Below are 17,582 nucleotides of genomic sequence, written 5' to 3' on the forward strand. Positions count from 1 at the left end.
ACATTTAGTGTAAACATGCACATACAAATTACCGTATTTCCCCATGTATAAAAAAAATGGGTGCTTCTTTTTTTCTTGCATCTCCCGCTTTTTCACGCTTGCTGTTAGGGATGCCTTAAAATGTATCTGCAAAATGCCGAAATAAAAAACCTACCGAAAATAATCATCTGCAGGGGACCTGCTGCTTATCTCTGTGTTGCTCAGCAGCGTCTTTTGTTCCGTCGATGGGATGCAGGAACCCCGCAGAGTCACATGAATGTACATCACATCACGTGACTCCACTCCGTTCCCTTGGGACAAGAGTTCGAGCAACGCAGAGGGAAACAGCAGCCCCCGCGGAAGTTTGCGAGCGGCACCGGAAGATCTGCAGTTCAGGTAAGGGTGGGGGAGGGTGTATGAACGAATGAATGAACGTGTGTGATAGCATGGATGTGTAAGTAGGGAGGCTGAAAGTGATGTGCATGTATTGGCTGCTTGTGCATGATAGGGGTGTGATTGCTATATAAAATATACATGATTGCTAAAAGCAATCACACTCATATCATGCTCAGGCAGCCAATACATGCACATACATGCTGGACTCTGGCCATGATAGGAGTGTTCTGTTCATGAACATGAATCTTTATTGGAAGCTCTAGATTGCTTCTGGGATAGGATCACACTCAAAATCATGCCCAGGTTGCAGCATGTACTGGCTGCCTACTCATTTTTAATAAAAGTGTGTTTTTTATTCTTTTCTAAAAGGGGGGGTGTCATTTTCGGTTTCAGCCAAGCGCATCCTGAATTTCCGGTTTCGGTCCAGAATTTTCATTTCGGTGCATCCTTACTTCTTAGGTTACGTTTTTCCGCGTTCTGCCCAGGAATGGCTCAGAAAAGATTTTCGTACAGTGCTGAATTCAAGTTAAAAGTGATCCAGTTTGCAAAAGTGAATGGAAATCGTGCTGCTGAACGTAAGTTTGGTCCTCCTCCAACTGAGAAAACAATCCGAGACTGGCTACGGGAAGAAGAAACCCTACTGAAAACGCCACGGCAGAAGAAGGCCATGAGAGGCAAGTCCGCAAAATGGCCTGATTTAGAGAGGGAATTGAAGATATGGATTGAAGAGCAAAGGGCAATTGGAATTCCTGTCTCCACAAAGATGGTTCTGCATGAGGCAAGAAGAATTTCTGATGAAAAAGAAGTTACTGATTTCAAAGGAGGACACAATTGGTGCTTCAGGTTCATGAAACGGAATGGACTAAGCACGCGTACACGCACCAGACTTGCCCTAAAGATGCCTCATTCAATGTTGGAAGACACATCAGTTTGAGTTGGGACAGATTACAAATATGGACGAAGTCCTTCTTCGGTTTGATGTCCCAAGTAACAGAACTGTTGATAAGAAGGGGGGGGGAGCTGTAACTGTGAAGACAAGTGGGCATGAAAAGACCCATTATACAGTTGTTCTAGCTTGTTGTGCCAACAGAACCAAGCTGCCTCCTATGCTGATTTTCAACGCAAAACAATGCCAAAAAGACGTTCCTCAAGGAGTGATTGTCCACGTTTATGAGAAGGGTTGGATGGATCAGGATGGGATGAAGATCTGGTTTGAGAAAGTTTGGAGCAGGAGACCAAGTGGGCTCTTATGCAAACCTGCCCTATTGGTGCTTGATCAGTTCAGGGCACACATAACAAACACCACAAAGAAGATTTCTGCAGAGCTGCCATGAGAGATGAATGGAACCAATGGGTTAAGTCTTCTGGGGACAATTTGACACCAGCAGGAAGAGTGAAGAAACAAACTATAGGAGAAGCTTGTACCTGGGTGAAAAGATCCTGGGATAGTGTCAAGATTGAGATCAAGTCATTGTCAAGTCATTTAAGAAGTGTAGCATTTCAAATGCCTTAGATGGAACTGAGGACGAAGCAATATACAAAGACATTGATTTGTCACCAGATGGGAGTTTTGACCGTGATGAGGAGTTGTATGATGAATAAAACTTGAGTTCAATAACTTTATGTAATGCATTTTTTTTCCGGGCCCCAAAATTAAGATGCGTCTTATACATGGGAGCGTCTTGTACATGGGGATATACGGTATATTCCATTCCTGCCCGGTCCAGATCAGAAGGGCCGTATTTGAACAATTTAGAACTGGCAGGAGGAGACAGGAACGAAAGGTTGCAAGGAGCGCCCCAAGGGCAAGGCAGCCAAAGCATGGAGAAGTGGGAGCCCCCCTGCTGCTGCCCATGTTTGTATGGACCTTACATGTCAACTGCTTAGTTTACATGTAAATGCTGAATTTGTTTGCCATAAACCCTGCTTTATTCATCTATTTCTGTGGCATCAACACTATTCTAAGCCTAGATTGTATGTAGGCAGCATTAATTAACATCTGGATGAAATGCTGAATAATCAATGATTATTTAGGTGTTAAATAACATAGTAATAATGATTTTGTGTTAGAATGTATTAATTTTATGTTGCTATAATACTGTCGGCCTTGCACACTAGGCTAAACTATGACCTTTAGGCTTTTATTAGTTTTTTTAAAATATATATCCCAAATGGCATATACATCTCTATTTTCTTTCCAGTGAGCAATGGCTCTAACATATTTTAAATGGGTTTTATCAAAGGCAGCCATTAATCTTTTTAGCATAAAAAATGCTTTTTATATGAACAGCTTTTTTTTCTTTTGCCTGGTTCAGAAAACAGAAACACAGCCATGGTTTAAATGAGGGCCAATAGAATCACAATGTATATTTGGACTTTTTGTATTACATAAATGACAACCTAACACTTATAATACAACCCTAAAAGTCAATCAGCCTTCACATCAGTACTTAACAAAAAGCACGAGCTCTGTCTGTAAGGAAAGGCGATGCTTGAATAAGCACTGTTTGCTTCAACAATAGCAGAAATCCTACCCTGCTTAGAGTCGCATATTTGTCTGCAGAACAAAACCTCTTGTTCTTGATATTTGATATAACTCCGATTCATACCATTCTGGATTTTATTGGTGACAAAACCATAATATTAAATAACCCATTTTCTTTGAAAAGTAGTCTGAGGGGCAGTTCTAGAGACATGTTAGGAGAGTCACACATGTTCTGGACAGGCTAGTAACACTTTTGCATGAATAGAAACCTAGAAACCATTAGATGTTAACGTGGATCTCGTTTTTCACACAATGTATTGATAACTCCATTTATAGAAGTAGGTGAAATGCTATATGAATTAAAAAATAAATGGTATTCTCCCACCTAAGTTTTAGTCCTGTGCTATGTACAGTTTTACATACAATTCTCTCCAGATACAAATCATGTAGATTATTTTTAGACTTTATTAATGTATGAAATAGTAACTGATACGGACCTGTTCTTTAATTTTATTTTGTGGACTTTGTTTTTTTCCCGATGTTTTGTTTCCGGTATTTATATTGTGTACTTTTAACTTGAGAGATTCTCAAACGTGCGTTTTACTGACAGAAATTACACATAACTAATTTTAAGCATTTTATTTTTATTATTTAAATGCTGCTTGAAATTATGAAATGTTCCATCATTAATCAAAATCCTGATTTGTGTGATATATACATATATTCACGTGCTTGTAACAATCGTTGACTGTCTTGAAAGCTACCAGTTGCTTATTAAAGGTTTTGGTGTAAATTAATAAATACAGTGGCAAGATAAAGTAAATTGTTCATGACATGTGATCTGATCTACATCTAAGTCACAAGTATAGACAAACACAATGTGCTTTAAGTTCAGCCATATTCCAGGGATGTGTAATGTGAACGGCTTTCTTGAGGTCATTCCAGAGCATCTTTAATGGATTACAGTCTGACTGCGCCACTCTGAAGAGCAGGTTTTTTTTTTTTGGTTTTTTTTTTTTAAATAAAGCCACTGTATTCTTTGTTTCAGGTTATTATTCTGCTGCATTGCACAACTTCTACTGAGCTTCAGTATGGTAGGTAGGTAGGTATGTATGTGGTGCCCTTTTTACACCATACATTCAACCTTGTTTTTTTCCAATCCACAAAATGTTTTCCTAGTAGTGTTGTAGACTGTCAAGGTGGTCTGTGGTGAACAATGTTACATTGGAGAACAGTGACAAACTCTATGCCTGCACAATGTTTTGCATGTGGTAGACACATGAACAGAGATGTTAGCCAGTTCCAATGATTCCTTTAGCTGTTACTCTAGGGTTATTTTTTAACCTCATTGAGCAATCTGTGTTGTGGCCTTGGAGTCATCTTGGTTGGGCGCCCGCTTCGAGGGAGAGTAGCCACAGTACTAAATCATCTCAGTTTATAAAGAATGGCCTGATGAATGTGTAGCCTCTGAGATTACTTTGCAACCCATTCCAGCTTTATGCAAACTAGCAATTCTAGGGGTTCACATACCTTTTTTTCCTAACCCACTTTGTGAATGTTTGAATAATGCATTGAATATGGACAAGAACAATACACAAATTATTGTATTAGTTAAGTCTTTTTTTGTAACTTAGATTAAGATCATATCCTATTTTAGGACACATTAATACATAAATGCTGGTAATGGAAAAGGGTTCACTTACTTTTTCTTGCCACTGTAAATTCTTAACTATGCAACATATAATCCTTTTAATCACTGCTGTTCAGTAATTATGAGTTAGAAACCAAGATGTTGACAGCACTTCAGCAAGAATGGATTGCTACGTAAAAATAAAATTTAGATTTTTTTTTTTGTGTGTGTGTACAAAAGCCCAACTTTAAAAAGAAAAAATATATATGTGTGCACAATTTGTTTGGGTGTACAAAAATGTGAAGTTAAGAGGCATTCTTACTGCTGCAAAAAAATGTCTACTGTTTTGGGTATGAAACATCTTTGATCATCAAGGGGAGAGTGCAGTGAAAACAGTTGTGATCATACACACAAAATGTTATTACAGCTACTAAATTGGGAGATACTCTGTATGTTACTATTACTTGTGATCGTACCAAATCCCTTCTCAATATTCATTTACTGACCTTGAAAAATAAACACACTGGCCATGTAAATTCCCTACGAGAATTACAGAGATCATTGGTTTCTAAGAACATGAAAGTCTATATTCTTGCACATCCTAAGCAGCGGTAATGTAATCACTTTTTTAAAATGTCAATGTATTTATACACTTTATGGATGGGATTTATTAATTGCACAGACCAAGGTGTTTGGGGCACTGACAACGTGTTTGGTGGCACAAATGGCAAGACAGACTCTATGGGGAAGTATTAAACAGGTAAAGATAGCAACGATGTACAAACTAGCTTTTTAGGGGCAATGGTGGTACTGTTGATCATGGTGCTTGGTGAAGTCACGGGGTCCGGGGTAATTTTCACATCAGGGCCCTGTGACACAGACGCGCAGTTACGTTTCATTTCACTGACATCACATGGCTACAATAGGTGGAGTTCTGAGCAGGTTAAGCAGCTGCCTAGGGCCCTTTCATCAGATCCTGAAAATGTAAGAACATTATGGTCAAGATCTTTTTAAAAAAAAACACAAAACAAAAACATGTTAACCCCTTAATGACAAAGCCCATACATGTACGGGCTCAAAATGCATTGTTTTCAATGGGTTTAGGGACCGCCCATTGTCCTAAAGGGGTTAATTAAATCATAAAGTAAATATCCAAAGCTTCCCCCATATTGAGCACAGTCCCTTTATGGGCCATTAATCACTTTGTTAGGTGTTAGTGTCCTACAGTATAACTATAGAAACAGCAGGAAAACATTTACCATTTTTCTTTTAAATGCATTTATATATCAATGGATTACAAAGACACACAAAATAGGTTGAAGCCCTACCCATGCCTCCAACCATAAACAACCCCCAAAACAAATGGACAATTTTAAATAGGAGGAATACTTTGATTACTTTATATAATGCTGGTGAGACTGTCCAAAATTGTTTAGAAATGGCCAGTCTGACATGACACCCCCCCCCTTGTAAAAGCAAGGTTGCTCCCCACAAGTGCAAGAAAGAAAACTGTGAGTAAGGGATGATGGTGGGAAGGAGTATTTATGAATGAATGGGTGTATTATGTTAGAATGAGAGTGTATGTATAAGTGTGTGTTATGACTACACTCACTGGCCACTTTATTAGGTTCACCTGTTCAATTGCTTGTTAACACAAACAGCTAATCAGCCAATCACATGACAGCAACTCAATGCATTTAGGCATGTGGATGTGGTCAAGACAACTTTCTGAAGTTCAAGCCAATTATCAGAATGAGGAAGAAAGGGGATTTAGGTGACTTTGAACGTGGCATGGTTGTTTGTGGCAGATGGGCTGGAGTAGACTCCTGATCTACTGGGATTTTCATGCACAACCATCTCTAGGATTTACAGAGAATGGTCTGAAAAAGAGAAAATAGCCAGTGAGTGGCAGTTGTGTGGGCAAAAATGACTTGTTGATGTCAGAGGTCAGAGGAGAATGGGCAGACTGGTTCGAGATGACAGAAAGGCAACAGTAACGCAAATAACCATTAGTTATAACCAAGGTATAATACCATCTCTGAACGCACAATATTGGAATGCACACCAAAATTGGACAATGGAAGACTGTAAGAATGTTGCCTGGTCTGATGAGTCTCGATTCCAGCTGCGACATTCAGATGACAGGGTCAGACAACATGAAAGCATGGATTCATCCTGCCGTGTATCAACAGTTCAGGCTGGTGGTGGTAGTGTAATGGTGTGGGGGACATTTTCGTGGCATGCTTTGGGCCTCTTAATACCTATTGAGCATCGTTTAAACGTGACAGCCTACCTGAGTATTGTTGCTGACCATCTCCATCCCTTTATGACCACAGTGTATCCAGGGCTGGCCCTGCAATGGAGCAGAGTGCCGCCCTAAGCTAAAGGAGGGCGCCCGTGCACTGTATGACGAAAACTCTTTTCCTGCACAGGGGGAGCAAGAACGTGGTCGAGAATAGAGTTTCCTTATACAGTAAGGTGGGCGTCGGCCCGCATAGACATCTGCACGGCCCCCCTGTGATGCTCGGCCAGCTCCTGGACCAGTAAAAAACGTAAGAGAGGTAAGGGGGTGTGGGAGAGTGAGTGGGTGATTGGATGAAGTTAATAGTGAGTAAGTGTTTAGGGGCAGAAATGACACGGGTAGGTTGCTTCGGGGGCAAGGGTGGCACAGTTAGGCTGCTAAAGGGGCACATACAGGATCCGCCCCAGATGCCAAATACTCTAGGTACGCCTCTGACCCTATTATTAGCTTGTCTGTGGTCCTGCGGTCTCCGGACCTAATGCAAGCTGCTCAGAGCATCTTCTCCTCCTTGATTGGCGGTCAGCTCTCACGTGGCAGCATGGGCGTGAGGGAGAGCGCGGTGACGTCAGGTGTCACGTCAGCGCTCACTCAAAGTGAATCCTGAAGCTGACACCAATTACAGCGGTGGCCAGCAATGACAGATATTATATGCGTTATATTGAATTGGGTTAATTCCAGGCTGAGCCTGGACATAATAAAGTTTAATTTCACCTTTCTTCTCACTCCATGGGTGAGCTTCTTTGCCGAAAATATTTTATTATTATATAGTATATGCATTATATTGAGGTAGGTTAATTCCAGGCTGACCCTTTCACCTTTTTTGTGTTGTTGCATGGAAACTCTCACTTCCTGATAAGTTTAATTTTAGTTTTAACTCTCATGATATAACATAATGGATGTGGGCCGTTTTTTGCAGCGGCAGCATTTCACACTTTGCCCCAGGCAGTACAATGTCTTGGGCCATCTCTAAGTGTACCCATCTTCTGATGGCTACTTCCAGCAGGATAATGCACCATGTCACAAAGCTCACATCATCTCAAACTGGTTTCTTGAACATGACAAGGAGTTCACTGAACTCCAATGGCCTCCACAGTCACCAGATCTCAATCCAATAGAACAGGAGATTCGCATCATGGATGTGCAGCCGACAAATCTGCAGCAACTGTGAAATGCCATCATGTCCATATGGACCCAAACCTCTGAGGAATGTTTCAAGTACCTTGTTGAAAGTATGCCATGAAGAATTAACCCCTTAAAGACAATGGGCGGTCCCTAAACCCATTGAAAACAATGCATTTTTGAGCCCGTACATGTACGGGCTTTTTCATTAAAGGGTTAAGGAATTTCTGAAGGCAAAAGTGGGTCCCAGTTTCTACCCAGTTCTAGCAAGGTGTACTTAATAAAGTGGTCAGTGAGTTTATATGTTTAAGGGTTTGTGTAAGAGCATGAATCAAGATTCCAACCTGCATTTCAAGCACCTGTATTACCGTATTTGCTCAATTATAAGACAAGTTTTTTTTCAGAGCAAACACTCTGAAAAATACCCCTTGTCTTATAATCGTTGTCATCTTATAATCAGACCTCAAATAGGTCTGCCTATGAGGCTAAGATCCAGATCCCCTGCAGCGCTGCAGATGACCTGGAACCTCCTGTCTGGTAACCCCCCATCCAAACTTACCGGTGCTTTTGACTCCCCGGCGTGTAGTCGGGGCAGCGGGTAGATGTCTACTTGATTTGCGTAGATAACTTCCGCTGCAGCCGGAAGGAGGTGTCGTTAGCAGCGGGGGTTGTCTGCGTCCATCGCGCAGACCTTCCCCGGCAGTCAGAGAGGAGACAACCCCCGCTGCTAACGGAACCTCCTTCCGGCTGCAGCGGAAGTTGCCTACGCGAATCGGGTAGACGTCTACCCGCTGCCCGACTACACACCAGGAAGTTTGAAGCACTGGTAAGTTTGGGGGGGAGTGTTAAATGGGGGGCATAAGGCATTTCTGTAGGCAGAGTGCTCTATGATATGCCTTTTAATCGCCTTTATGCCACTCTGCCTCCTGAAATGCCTTATACCTCCCTATACGCCACTCTGCCCCATAATATGCCTTTTAACCCCCTAAATGCCAGAGTGGCATATATGGGTATAAGGCATTTGTGGAGGCAGAGTGGCACATAGGGGGGTCAAAAGGCATATCATGGGGCATAGTGGCATATAGAGGGTTAAAAGGCATATCATGGGGCACAGTGGCATTTAGAGGGTCAAAAGGCATATCATGGGGCACAGTGGCATATAGGGGGTATAAGGCATTTCTGGGGCAGAGTGGCAAACCTGGGGGCAGATTTGCATAACTGGGGGGCAGGTTGGAAAATAAAAACAATAAAATATTTTTCTCAATCATAGCTTTTATTTAAAAAAAAACAAAACAGTTTACATGAATGAACATTTACTTTTTTCCTATAGGGTCGTCTTATATTCAGGCTTTATCTTCTTTTACTAAATTAATATTCAGATTTTGGGGGGTCATTTTATAATCTGGGTCGTTTTATAATCTAACAAATACGGTATTTATAATAGTTGTGTTATTTCCACTTTTAGCCTGCAGTGGCCACTCTACATAACTGGAATTCTTGCTCCACACTGATGGTGTCAGCTGGGCCTTTTTATCTTGTGCAGCCCTGCCCTTTAAATACCTCCTGCTTATTGCAAAAAAAGCCTTTGTATTCCTGCCTTGTGGTTATGACCTGCTGTTTCTGGCTCCCTGTTTTGCTGTTTCTCCTCTTGGCTGGTGTTTTTTTGTCTGAGAGATATCCTGCCTTAAGGGATATCCATCCAAGCACCCTGTCTGAGGTCTATATCTCGCCTGTGCTGATCGTCCTGTCCGAGGGCTATATCCAGCCTTGCCTGTAGCAACCAGGCCTGTTTATACTTCCCAGCCCTGTCGTTACTCTCCAGTCCTTGCTGTAATATCCAGCCCTGCATGTTTCATCTACCCTTTCTGTGACTTCCTGGTAATTGTCATGCATCGTGGGGTACAGACAGTGTCCTCAGTTTCCACTGCAACAAGGCTCATCCCTAGCCTCTTTGCTTGGGTTGTGGCAGCAGGAATGTGTATGTGTGTGAGGGAGTGTTTGTGTCAGTGTGCATATGGGCAAGGGGCTGCAGGTGCTCCCTTGTGGTGTCTGCAACCCTGCCATCTCTCTCCAGAGGCAAATAGGACTGCCCACCACTGGAGGTGGGAGATACAGAAAGGAGAGGTAAAGAAAAAGAAGAGATTAGAATGAGGGATCAAACAGAAGGAATAGAAACAGGAAGTTTTACTTACCGAGAGCTTCTTTTCCCTGCCAATCCCTGGTGACACTACGGATAGACTCCTCCTCCGTACCTGAGATAGGGCAGGACTCTAAACAATTAAAAGCCCCTCCCCTCCTGATATCCCCAGTATAAGGTTGTTTGAGCAGGGCCCTCCTCACCTGTTGTCTCTGTAAGTCAAATTGTTATGTTATATACTACTTGTGTCCTGTCCACCCATTGTACAGCGCTATGGAATTTGATGGCACTATATAAAACAATAAATAATAATAAAGACCACACAGGAAAACAAATATGATGCAACAAATTTTTTATTGAAAAAGGAAGGGACACTACGGATAGATATACCAAAGAAGAAGGGTGGGAAAACACAGCCTCAAGGACCTTATGTCCGAAAAGCGAGTACTCCTGCGCCATCTTTTCAAGTCTGTAATGTTGGACAAAGGTATGGAGAGCCCACCAAGTAGCCATCTTGCAGATCTGTTCAGGAGAAACAAGACATCGCTCAGCCCAGGAAGTGGAGACTGCTCGAGTAAAGTTGGTACGGATCCCAACAGGTAAAGGCTGGCCAGCTGCAGAGTATGCCAAGCTGATGGCCAAAACAATCCACCTAGCAATGGAGCGCTTGGAAATGTTGAAACCTCTGTTTGGGCCAGAAGAGGCCACAAATAAACAAGAGGACTTAAGCAGGGGCAAAGTTTGTTTCAAATATATGGTGAGGCATCTCTTGTGGAACAGCCTTCCACTGTACAGTCAGCCACCGTACCTTGGGCATAAATTTTAGAGGCAGAGAGAGCACAACTTTATCCGGGAAGAAACATAGGAACGGTTCTTTCATAGAAAGAGCCTGAATTTCACTAATGCGTCTAGCGGAAGTAATGGCCACAAAAAAAAAGGCCGTCTTCAGAGACAACAAGTGTAGAGAAACCTTTCTCTGGAGCTACACCAACTGCAAAACTTCTTCCAGCTCTTAATATATCTGAGGGAGGTAACCTTCTTTCTACTGCGAAGAAGAGTCTGAGGTACTGAAATAGAGAACCCTGGGCCCTCAATATCTCACGTTCAACCTCCAGGCCGTCAGCTGGAAGATTGCAGGATTTAGGTGAAAAAACTGCCCCTGACGAAGGTTTCTCCAAGCAGGGAGGCTGAGGGGGGTGTAATGAGGGTGACCAAGTCCGCATACCAGACGCGTCTCGGCTATCAGGATAACAAAGGTGCGGTCGTTCTTGATCTTCTGCAAAACTTTGGAGATAAGAGGAAATGGAGAAAAAACTTCTTAATCTGGGGGAAGGCATCTACCGCCACAGGATGATCCTGAGGATTGAGGGAGAAGAAGGCCGGAACTTGAGAATTGTCTCTGGATGTCATCAGATTGATCTCTGGTAATCCCCACTGCTGGACGATGAACCTGAAAGCCGCTGGATGCAGAGCCCACTCCCGCTCAGAACAGGAGTTCTGCTAAGGAAATCCGCTTGAGAATTCAATGTCCCTTTGAGGTGAACTGCAGACAGGGTCATCAAATGGGACTCTGCCCAAAAGGAGATCCTGATAGATATACGCAGAAGTTCCGGGCTTCTTGTACCTCCTTGCTTGTTGATATATGCTACTACAGCCTGGTTGTTGGAGCATAGCATGATGTTCTTGCCAGCTAGCAGCTATTCCAAGTGATGTAGGGCTCTTTCCACCACAAGCATCTCCAGGCAGTTGGAAGGAAGGAGTTGCACAGCTGGGGACCAAAGACCTTGAACAAATCTGTCTCGATATGTGGCTCCCCATCCTCTGATGCTTGGGTCGGTGGTGAGCTCCTTGTTTCCCTGCACCTAGGGTGTCCTGTTGTAGCCACCACACGAGGGACGCTCTGACATGAGGAGGGAGACGGACGAGCCTGTCCAGAGCCAACGGGTTCTCCTCTAGATGATGAAGGATACAGCTCTGAAGGTATAAGGTGGCTAGAGCGGATTTTATGATTTCCATCTTGAACTGGACCAACTGGAGGTGACTGTTCATGAAGCGTAAGTCTTTAATCAGACTGAATCCCCCTGTCATTTAGATACGATGATTCTTACCCAGGGGTCTCGAGTAATGGAGAACCAATTGTCTTTTGAAAAGCCTCCCTCCCACTGGAATGGGAGTGGCGTCATGTGGAGCTACTGGGGTCCTGGGGCACTTTGGGGAAGGAGAATGTGTCAATTCTACCCCTCTCACAAGGGAGTCTGCCCCCGGACCCCTTGATCTCTTGATGAGCGAGAGAACCTGGAACCATAGCCTATGGACTGGCCTGGGAAGTATGGCCGAAAGGACTGCCATCTCTTGGAAGCAAGTCTCCACTGTGGCATCCAATGTTTATTTGGTGAAGAGCTGGAGTCCCTTTTAGAGAAGACTACAGAGAATAGAGTCTTACCCTTAAAGGGGATATCCGCAGCCCAGGCTTTCAGCCATCTAGCCGTGATGGAAAGTGCAGAAATCCTGGCTGTCAGTCTGCACGCAGAGAAAGTCCACGGCCAATTTAACAGCGGCATTCTTGAGGATAGCCTCTCTAGAAGTCTTGGTGGCAATATTCTCCTCAATCTGCGAGAGCGAAATCTTAACTGCTCAAGACACTGAGGCAGATGCGATTCCTGGCTGGAAAACAGCAGCAGAGGCCTCAAAAGACTTTTTAACGTCTGCTTCAGCTTTCTTCTCCATGAGGTCAGTGAAATGTGAGCCATCTTCAAGTGGCAAAGTGGTCTAGAGACCCTCATAACTGCGGTATCAACCAGAGGGGTAGCACAAAACTGGGCAAAGTCCTCATCAAAGGGAAATAAACATTTCACCTGCCAAGATAGTCTCAATTTCTTCCACCGGGAAAAGAACTATCTTCACGGATCTCTCCTTCCTAAGATGAATACTCCTCCACCTAAGGATAATCAAATTCTGAGTTTTTTTAACAGGTGCTTAAGACCCAGGAGAGAGGGATCTTGCACTGCGGGAAAGTGAGGGTAGGCAGGTACAGGCACAGTTTGACGAAAGGCAGAGAAGGTAGACTGCATCGCCTCTTTAAGGCAGGCCAAAAACTCTCTTACTCCAACCGCCTCAGAAACTGGCTTCAGGCAAGCGGAGCAAAGCTTCTTCGTGGAATCCTGCAAAGCTTCGTGACACTCTGAGCACTGCGCATGTTTGGTTTTCATCAAAGCCTTCTTAGGCTTGTCAGAGGGCAGCTCAGAATTATCAGGAGCCACAACACCCTAGAAAATATAAGTAGCAAGGAGCAGGAACAGAAAAAGCCAAGAACCTACTCACCCTTCATTTTAAATGGCTTGTAATCAGGCTTTAAGCCGCAACAGCAGCAGATTGGCGCCAAAATTTTCAAAACCGGCCCAAAAAACGAGGCTTGGAACGCACTATTGGAAGTGCGTAATGCCCCAACCCGGAAGCCAAAGGGTCGCCATGTTGGGGACCCTTATACACACACTTATACATATTAAAGTGCATATGATGACTGGAGTGCCCCTTTAACAGTTTGAGCATACACCTCAGATGCAATTGTTTCAGTCTATGTGTATTTGTTATCAGAAGAACCACAATTTGCCAAGCAAGTGTAGTAATCTGAGTGTATGGCAATTACGTCTAATTTGACTTTGTATACATTTCCAAAAATGCACCACAATGTTGAGCGTTCGCTTCCTTCTGTGTCTAGATACCCACAATGCAAGGCTGAGGGGGTGACTAAACACTTTGCATGTGAGTTACAGATACAAATTCAATGTATTATACGACCCTTATTTCCTCAAATGCGATAAGATTCTGTCACAGGTATACTATGCGGACAATAGATCCGATCTCCATGATTAATTGAATATACTTAGTCTTACTACTTTCATTTAGAATGTAATAACTTCAATATGTTGGTATACTTATCAGTGAAATTGCTTAATACATTTGATGCGTTATGCCAATATTTTTTTTTTATTTTTTTTTTAACCCCTTAAGGACCGGGCTCATTTTTCGTTTTGTACCCTGTGGGACCGAGGCTGTTTTGACACTTTTGTGGTGCTTGTGTTCAGCTGTAATTTTCTCCTCACCCATTTAGTGTACCCACATAAGTTATATATTGTTTTTTTCAGGACAAGATGGGCTTTCTTCAGATACCATTATTTTGATCGTATCATCTTATTTACTATAAAAAAAAATAAAAAAAACATGGTGAAAAATTGAAAAAAAACCCACATTTTATGACTTTTATTTGAAAAATCTTTTACTCACCTAAAAAAGCAAGTAAAAAAACTAGCTAAATAGATTCTACTACTTGTCCTGAGTTTAGAAATACCCAATGTTTTTATGTTTTTTTGCTGTTTTTTGTAAGTTATAGGGCAATAAGTACAAGCAGCGTTTTATGATTTCCAAATCTTTTTTAACAAATCTGGTCAGTCTGCCTCCATCTCCTCTTTGGAACATCTTTGAAGCCGGTTAACTCAATTTAACCCATTCAAACCATATATTTTTGAAAACTAGACACCCCAGGGTATTCCAAATGCTGTTATTTTAACCCTTTACATGCACCAATTATACAACTACACTTTGTCAAACTTTGTAATAGTAATTTTTTTTATTTTTTTTCCCCACACAAATTGTACTTTAGTTATAGATATACAGGTGCTGGTATATGTCACTGTCAAACAACACCCCAATATGTGTTCAGCAACATCTCCTGAGTACAGCGATACCCCACATGCATGGGTTTGTCAGATTGTTTGGCTGGTAAAAGGCTACTTTTGGGGCATGCGTAATTCAGGTGGTCATTTGGTCATTGTGCCTCCCTCTCCTCTTTGGAATATCTTTGAAGCCGGTTAACTCAATTTAACCCATTCAAACCATATATTTTTGAAAACTAGACACCCCAGGGTATTCCAAATGCTGCTATTTTAAACCTTTCCATGCACCAATTATAGAACTACACTTTGTCAAACTTTGTAATAGTAATTTTTTTTTTTTTTTTCACACAAATTGTACTTTAGTTATAGATATACAGGTCCTGGTATATGCCACTGTCAAACAACACCCCAATGTGTGTTCAGGAACATCTCCTGAGTGCAGTGATACCCGACATGCATGGGTTTGTCGGGTTGTTTCAGATTTAAAATGCCACATTTGGGAAGTGCGCTTTTTTTCTCCATTTTGGTCAGTCTGTACCTATGCCCTATCTTTGAGCTAGGCCACTCCAATTTACCCCATCAGCCATTTTTTTTTATATATTAGACACCCCTTGGGTATTTGAAGTGCTTTTATTTTAACTCTTTGTTGAGATTTTTGAGAAATTTTAGCACTTGCTCAAAATAAACTTTATTTTTTAATTTAATTTTATTTTTTTAATACTTTTTTTATATTTTTTTTTTTTTTACACATTTTGCTGGTACTGGATGGTTCATCTAGTGACATCACTGCATAATTATTTTATTTTTTTTTCCATTTTTTATTTATTTTTATTTTTTTGGAATATTTTACTAATCACATAGTGATTAGAAAGCTGGGCTCCATTGACTTGCATGGTTGAATGCAGTACCTGTATTCAACCAGCAAGTGGAGCCAGTTCTCTAGAGGGTCTGGAGACCCTCTAGCGAACTTTTTCGTCTTTATTGTTTTATTTCCCGGGCCGCCGCCATCTTGCTTGATGGCGAAGATCACCGGCAGCGGCGGCTGTGACCGCTCTCCGGAGCGGCCACAGCCCACCCAGAGGTAAGTGTTTGGTGTCGCTGGATGCCTCCTGATCGAGGCATTCCAGCGACACCATTTAAGTTTAGGAGGCGATCGTTGATCGCCTCCTAAACGCTTTTAAAACGGGCGTCCGCCGCCATACAATGTATGGCGGCTGTTGACGCCCCGGGGAGGGGCCAGATATGGCCCCCGATGCCGATCTCTGCCTTGCTGAATGCCTCGACATCGAGGCATTGCAGCAAGGCCGTTTAAGCGAAGAAAGTGATCCTTGATCACTTTCTAAGCTTATTTAATTTTTTGACGGTTCAGGACAGTCAAAGGTCATTTAGTGACCTTCTTGTTGTGACGGTCCTGAACCGGCAAAGGTCGCGAAGGGGTTAAACAAAAGTTAGATGTTTTTATACAAATAGGTTATTTCTTGCACTCATTGTAGTGTGTAATTATATATATATATATATATATATATATATATATATATATATATATATATATATATTATACACACATATACATACATACACACACATATACTATCATGTAAGTATGTTGATTTAAGGAGAGCCAAGAACATTATCGCTCTACAGCATAAGAAAACATATAGTGTGTTAAGACATTCATCTGCTTTTTATTAAAAGAAATACAAAATCAGCTTAAAGCTATTACAAAAAATTGTAGCCAAAATGAATTGAAAATGTATATTTTATTTCAAGGGTTAGTGTATGCTTAAAATTATTTACAAAATCACTTAATTTTTTTGTAACATTGTTTTCTTAAAATTTGCAAAAGAGAAAAGCAATAAAAAAAGCCACCTGACTCCAGCCAAGAAAAACATTTAAAACCGCAATAAGGAATATGAGCAGTACATTTAATCCCTTTACGGACAAAGAATCATGACCCATGGACACTAAACTGGTTTAAAACTCTGGCACTGGAGCCAAGATAGTACTTCACACCCTCAGCACTGAAAGACAGGCAAAGAGACCTGTGGCCAGAGGTAGCCTGTCTCTGGACAAACCAAAGTCAAGCCATTCCGTTCCATCCGTCATTACTCTTCATCACGCGTACTTGCTGCTTTTACAGGTGCCGGCCACGGTAATTAGCAGACATCAAAGAAATGCTTATTTTTTTGCTTTTAACTGGAATAGGACATTCACAGATGCAGGTGGTGAATCGACTGGTTTCATTTTACCTCGAAGAGCTGATAGAAATGTGTGCTAACACTTGTTACACAATGTAAAAGAGCCATCATACCCTGATTACCGGTCACTGAATATAATTCCTTACATGCCTGACTGTATAACACCATTTTCTACATCACCCTAATAACCAGTTTACTTCAGCATTGTCAAGCAGAAGCTCTATCGTTAATTCAAGGAATCCCCCAAGCATACAGCATATAATAATAAATATCCAGGCTATATGATAAAGGCATAATAAATAATGGTGGACATCATTATCTACATTTAGTTGAATTTTGGTAAAACATGGTACAGAAACCACTGTCAACATTCTGCTACAAAACACATTCACAGTTGTCACAATGAAAGCCATCTATAACCCGATCATATCCACTCAGCAAATACATTTAGAAATAAAGGCTTGATGGGCACACAAGGATGCACTCAACATCTGAGGTCAGCACGGGGTTTCCAATACCATGATCGTTCTGTATGACACTATACCCTATGCATGCTATGTTTACACTTTAATAGCAATTTGAAGGCATTCCTGAAACGAGACTGTTTTGGATGCAGGATTTTCTCGCCAAGTGTCCAAGTGCTAGCACAATAACGCACAGCAT

This window comes from Sceloporus occidentalis, unplaced genomic scaffold, assembly GCF_023333645.1.
Source record: "Sceloporus occidentalis isolate IW3139 unplaced genomic scaffold, rSceOcc1.0.p SCAF_22, whole genome shotgun sequence".
NCBI classification, from domain to species: Eukaryota; Metazoa; Chordata; class Lepidosauria; order Squamata; family Phrynosomatidae; genus Sceloporus; species Sceloporus occidentalis.